Genomic DNA, 6636 nt, shown 5'->3' on the forward strand with positions numbered 1-6636 from the left:
TGTTAATAAGGTCCCTTTTAATTCCTGTGATTATAAATCCAGTAATGTTCAAATGAAAAAAAGAGTTCCTTAATGTCCAAGACAAGTATTGTATCCCGGTTATTGCGTAAAGTGCCTATTATGCTGTATATATAATGCCCATTCAATGGTGCCAGTTTTGGTGCAATGATGCTCAGTATTTCACCAAAAGAAAAGTGCCTCCTACTTCTTTATCAACGTAATTATAACACCTCTCTGTCGTTGTTAGGGTATATTCTCACCATGCGTGTTGTTCCTATTGCCGTGTCCTATTGCACAAGGACGAAGCGGCTGCAGCGGCGGTGGATGTTTAACGTTGGTGCCGGGTCCTATTGCACAAGGACCGGACGGCACTTGAAGAAGCGACAGCAAGCCGGGCTGTAAATCACATTCCGTGAGGCGCACCTGTATCAGTGCTGGCAGTCTTTTTAGTACAGCTGGATAAAGATGTCCTGGGTATATAGAAAAATGGTATTGCGGCTCCATATCTCAGACCCTTGACGCGTTCCTCCGACTTAGCTGGTGTCGGTTTCTTCAGAAGGTATACGGTCTTTTGGTGAAATACTGAGCATCATTGCACCAATACTGGCACCATTAAATGGGCATTATATATACAGCATAATAGGCACTTTACGCAATAACCGGGATTCAGCTGTTTAATACTTGTCTTGGACATTAAGGAACTCTTTTTTCATTTGGACATTACTGGATTTATAATCACATCAATTAAAAGGGACCTTAATAACATATCTATCCCAATATATTATTTATCAACTACATGGTATATACCATATGATCTAAAATTTATTTTGATTGGGTTGTGGCTCTCTAGCTCTGATGTATATGTTTAATTATATATATATATATATATATATATATATATATGTTGTGTAGAACAATAAATTGTTTTTATTATTATTATTATTATTATTATATACTTTTGCGCTCTCTATTAGAGTTGTCAATAAATAATTTTGGAATCCATGAAGGACCTGGGTTCAATGGCTGCAGGAATTTCTTCCATGTCTGTCTCAGCTCGTCGAGGACTGTGGTTGCGCCAGTGGTCTGCCGACGCAGAATCCAGTAGAGGTGTGGAGACCCTACCCTACACAGGTCAGGCTCTCTTTGGGGAAGCATTGGATGCGTGGATCTCCATGGCTACAGCGGGTAAGTCACCCTTCCCTCTGCTGCACCTGCTGGGAAGAAACCTTTTCCTTCAGCGGCATCACAGTCCTTTCGTGTTACTCAAGGCCAAATCGTCCAACACCTTCTTTAGAGGGGGTTGGACAAAATCCAAGAAACCTGCTGCTGCATGTTCCCAGGAACAGAAGCCTGCTTCTGGTACACCAAAGTCCCCAGCATGACGGTGGACTGTGCGGCCTAGAGGTAGGGCCGGTGGGAGCGAGACTCAGATATTTCAGTCACGTCTGGGTGTCGTCTGGCCTGGATCCCTGGGTACTAGATATTGTGTCTCAGGGGCACCGGCTGGAATTTCAAGATCTCCCTCCTCACCAGTTCTTCAAATCAGGCTTGCCAGCTTTGCCGGCATTCAGGGCTACCCTAAAGGGAGCCATCCAGAAGCTGGTGGAGGCACAGGTTATCGTACCAGTCAGTGGCGTGCAGTGAAGTCAGTGGCCGGGGAGGCACTGCCTAATTCACGCCAAACCCCCTCCCCCCCCCCCCCCCCGCGCCCCCTCGGTGTGGTGTTCCCCTGCAATCATATTAAACACCCCCCCAAACCAGTCGGCCCAGGGATAGAATTTATCTGAAAGTGGGAAGCCCCACCACCCCAATCACCTCCGTTCCTGCTCACCGCCGGACGCCGTCCCGGGACTCTGTCGAGAATGGAGGTGATTGTAAGTGTAAATTTGTTTTTCTGCACTTGAATTTGTTATCCTGATGATGGGGTATCATTCCCCGAAACGTTGACGTGTTTGCACTGATGTGTGTGCACTAAAGTATCTCACCGTATTACGGGGGTCATTCCGAGTTGTTCGCTTGTTGCCGATTTTCGCTGTGCTGCGATTTGTTGCTAATTGCGCATGCGCAAGGCACGTAGGGCGCATGCGCTTAGTTATTTAACTAAAAACTTAGCAGATTTGCTGTGGATTCTGCGGCGCTTTTCAGTTGCACTGCTGATCGGTGAATGATTGACAGGAAAGTGGCGTTTCTGAGTGGTAACTGAGTGTTTTCCGGGAGTGTGCTAAAAAACGCAGGCGTGTCAGGGAAAAACACGGGAGTGTCTGGAGAAACGGGGGAGTGGCTGGCCGAACGCAGGGCGTGTTTGTGACGTCAAACCAGGAACTAAACGGACTGAGCTGATCGCAATCTGTGAGTAGGTCTGGAGCTACTCAGAAACTGCAGGGAATTATTTAGTAGCAGTTCTGCTAATCTTTCGTTCGCTATTCTGCTAAGCTAAGATACACTCCCAGAGGGCGGCGGCCTAGCGTGTGCAATGCTGCTAAAAGTGGCTAGCGAGCGAACAACTCGGAATGAGGGCCTACATGCCTTGGAGTGCCGCCTCATTTTTTGCATATGTGAAGGGGGTCGCTACACCTCAGGAGGGCAGACAAGCCAGGTTACAGATTGGGGTGAAGGCTGCCCTATTGGTATGCCGGGTTCGTATCGTTATATAGTGTATCCAACCAGAGTCAAAGTGTGCTGGGACTTCTAGTTCCACAGCCAGCTGCAGTGTGACATTATGTGGGACAGGTATAATTTCTATCTGAGAATGGTCAGTTACTTGCATCTCCCAGTACAGACGGGTAAGTGCCGGAAGGATAACCCCTAATGTAGCTGACATCTGGTCACTCCCCTGAGGCTCTTAGTGGTACAAGAGCGGTCTGTAGTGGTGCATTAGCTGCCATGCCTGCTTGGATCCGAGCACTGAGCTGCGGGGAGAGACCCTTCGCTTAAGTATGACAATACTATCAGCCCCATGCTGGAAAGATACAGGCAGACAGAGAAAACAATCTATTTGCTCAATAATGTTGTGTAATCCAGTAGCCGTCTCAGAAAAAAAATAACTCTGGTTTATAAAACAACAATTAAATAAAACTTCAGAAAAGGCTGTGCTTTTAATATATAGAACATAATAAATCACAATGTTTCACTTGAAGCCAGATACTATAGGAGGAACATTGTACCAGTAAATACATTATGCTAGAAAGTGCAGTGATTCTTTCACACAGCTGCCTGGATAACACACACTCACTATATTATTTTTATTACCAGTTATTTATGTAGCGCACACATATTCCGCAGCGCTTTACATATATATTTATTTATATATATATATATATATATATATATATATAACATTAATACACCCCACATTCAAAGATAACATTAGTAGACACCCTGCCACCCACAACAATAATACTGTATATCACCACGACACATAGCATTAACACATCTACATACTGTACCACAGTAACTCTCCTAGAGAACATTAATACTCCCCCACATCACACTATTCCCTCCTAGCAAACATAAATACACCCCCACAGCATAATACCCCACCCTAGAGACACTTCAGTACACCCCACAGCACAATACCCCACCCTAGAGACACTTCAGTACACCCCACAGCACAATACCCCACCCTAGAGACACTTCAGTACACCCCACAGCACAATACCCCACCCTAGAGACACTAAGTTCAGTACACCCCACAGCACAATACCCCACCCTAGAGACACTTCAGTACACCCCACAGCACAATACCCCACCCTAGAGACACTTCAGTACACCCCACAGCACAATACCCCACCCTAGAGACACTTCAGTACACCCCACAGCACAATACCCCACCCTAGAGACACTTCAGTACACCCCACAGCACAATACCCCACCCTAGAGACACTTCAGTACACCCCACAGCACAACACAAGTTAACACACCTCCTAGTTAACATTAATACACTGCCTCCACGGATACTTAACCTTGAAATGAGATCTCAGGTCAGGAGGCAGGTGTCAGAGGAGAAAGAAGGGGAAAGGTTTTGGGACAGCAGGGAGCCAGAGCACATCCTCACTGCAGTGTATCCAACTGAGAGAGGGAAAACCCAGCATACACCAAGCAGCAATGTATCAGATGCCAGGCCAGACCCCTCCCCCCCAAAAAAAACAAAAATAAAACCAGCCAGCTCCTCAACTCATGGCTTTCCTTCCCCCACCCACAGCTAGTACTGTGCTAAGCTTCCTCAGTACCATAGTGTACTTACAAAGCATGACTGTCTTCTTTCTGCTGTCATGGCTCCTCTGAGGCATCGTCGCTTCATCCTTACAACATGAGTGCGACACTGCCAAGAGCCGGATGCAGAGCTGCCTGGACTGTGGAGAACATTGCAGGGGTCATCTGCGCCGGCCCTTTGCAGGAGGAAGAGCACCGGGCACTGTCTTCACCTATGCTGAATGCAAGTCAGTATTGGCAGCGTGCAGCGCCCTCTAGTGGCCGGACCTGACTGAGGCACTAATACTAGTGCCGCTTCTCATGCTTTTTTTAATGGGATTTTACAGCCCGGAGCTTGGCCCCGCCCCCCACTTCAGCTCCTTCAATATTGTCAGTGGGAGGCAGTGCTCTTTCTGCCTCCCAAACATATTTGTCTGCATTTGCACTGCTATATGATTAGAATAATACAAAACAGATATTAATGACACAGAATATGTGTTAAAAATATCTTCTTTGTATTTTTTTTTTAATCATTAATGACAGGGGAGGCACTGCCTCCCCTGCCTCCCCTGACTGCACGTCCCTGGTACCAGTTCCTCCGCAGATGCAAAACAAAGGTTACTATTCAAACCTTTTCGTGGTACCGAACCGGATGGTTCGGTCAGGCCCATTCTGAACTTAAAATCACAAAACCCCTTTCTGAGGGAGTTCAAGTTCAAAATGGAGTCTCTAATGGCAGTGATATCAGGTCTGGAGGATGGGGGAATTCCTGATATCCCTGGATATCAGGGATGCGTAACTCCACATTCCGATTTGGCTGCTGCATCAAGCTTATCTTTTATTTGCACTGTTGGACTGTCATTTTTAGTTCCAGGACCTGCCATTCGGCCTTTCCACAGCACCGAGAGTATTTACCAAGGTGATGGCGGAAATGATGATTCTCCTCCGCAGGCAGGTGGTGAACATAATTCCATATCTGGACGATCTACTGATAAAAGCATCGTCCAAGGAGAAGCTGTTACGGTCCATAGCTCTCACGACCCAGCTTCTCAGGGAACATGGTTGGATCCTGAATCTTCCAAAATCACATTTGGAACCAACCAGGAGGTTGTCCTTTCTGGGAATGATCCTCGACACGGAAGTGCAGAGGTCGTTTCTTCCAGAGAAAAAAGCGTTGGTGATACAAACAATGGTCCAGGATGTGCTGAAGCCAACCCGGGTGTCGGTTCATCAGTGCATTCGCCTTCTGGGGAAAATGGTGGCCTCTTTCGAGGCTCTGCAGTATGGGAGGTTTCACGCTCAGTCCTTCCAGCTGGATCTCCTGGACAAGTGGTCAGGATCCCATCTACACATGCACCAGAGAATACGTCTGTCGCCAAAAGCCAGGATTTCACTCCTCTGGTGGCTGCACTTACCTCACCTTCTGGAGGGCCGCAGGTTCGGGATTCAGGACTGGATCCTTCTAACCATGAATGCAAGTCTCCAGGGCGGGGGCGCAGTCACTCAAGGGGAAACCTTCCAAGGAAGGTGGTCAAGTCTGGAAGCCGGCCTGCCGATAAACATTCTGGAACTAAGAGCCGTCTACAACGGTCTTCTTCAAGTGGCCCATCTTCTGAGAAATCGGGCCATTCAAGTGCAGTCGGACAATGTAACGATGGTGGCTTACATAAACCGACAGGGCGGAACGAAGAGCAGAGCTGCAATGTCAGAGGTAACAAGAATCGTCCTCTGGGCAGAAAAACACGCGTTGGCGCTGTCAGCAATCTTCATTCCGGGAGTAGGAAAACTGGGAAGCGGACTTCCTCAGCAGACACGATCTCCATCCAGGGGAGTGGGGTCTCCATCCGGAGGTGTTCAAGGATGTAACAGATCTTTGGGGCATACCCCAAATCGACATGATGATAATGATAATAATAATAATAATAATAATAATAATTTTATTTATATAGCGCTCTTTCTCCAATAGGACTCAAGGTGCTTAACAGATACATAGCATAATATAGTACACAAAATAATGAAGTACATTTTCATAAAATACAGAAGCATGGAGATACTAAAAGGGACATTATTGAAATGCTTGAGTAAACAAGAAAGTCTTCAGTCTACTTTTGAAGCATTCTATAGTTGGGGCCTCTCGCACTGTGCGGGGAAGGGAGTTCCATAGAGTGGGAGCCGCATGACTAAAAGCTCGACCCCCAGATGAATTACGGGAGATTCTAGGTACTCTGAGATGATGGCCTCTCGTCTCAACAAGAAGCTTTGGCGGTATTGTTCCAGGTCGAGGGACCCACAAGCACGGCTACGTTTGACGGCATGGAGGTTGAACGCCAGATATTAGCTCGGAAGGGCATTCCGAACAAAGTTATTCCTACCCTGATACAGGCTAGGAAAGGAGTACTGTCAAAACGGGTGGTCTTCAGTATGCCGGCGGTCGGGCTCCCGGCG

General features: G+C 47.1%; 1 protein-coding gene across 2 annotated transcripts in view; it reads right to left on the bottom strand.

The window, feature by feature from the left end:
• Window positions 1–4409, bottom strand: part of LOC134969640 (Wilms tumor protein 1-interacting protein homolog) — a 156267-nt gene extending 151858 nt beyond the window's left edge. The window contains exon 1 of one of the 2 annotated variants that reach the window (XM_063945726.1): window positions 4244–4409. The gene's annotated coding sequence lies outside the window, so the exon portion shown is untranslated. Of the gene's footprint in view, window positions 1–3962; window positions 4084–4243 lie in introns of those variants that run through there. The other variant, XM_063945727.1, reaches the window with a different exon arrangement.
• Window positions 4410–6636: the final 2227 nt, after the last annotated feature.

Source organism: Pseudophryne corroboree, chromosome 11, assembly GCF_028390025.1.
Source record: "Pseudophryne corroboree isolate aPseCor3 chromosome 11, aPseCor3.hap2, whole genome shotgun sequence".
Classification (NCBI taxonomy): domain Eukaryota; kingdom Metazoa; phylum Chordata; class Amphibia; order Anura; family Myobatrachidae; genus Pseudophryne; species Pseudophryne corroboree.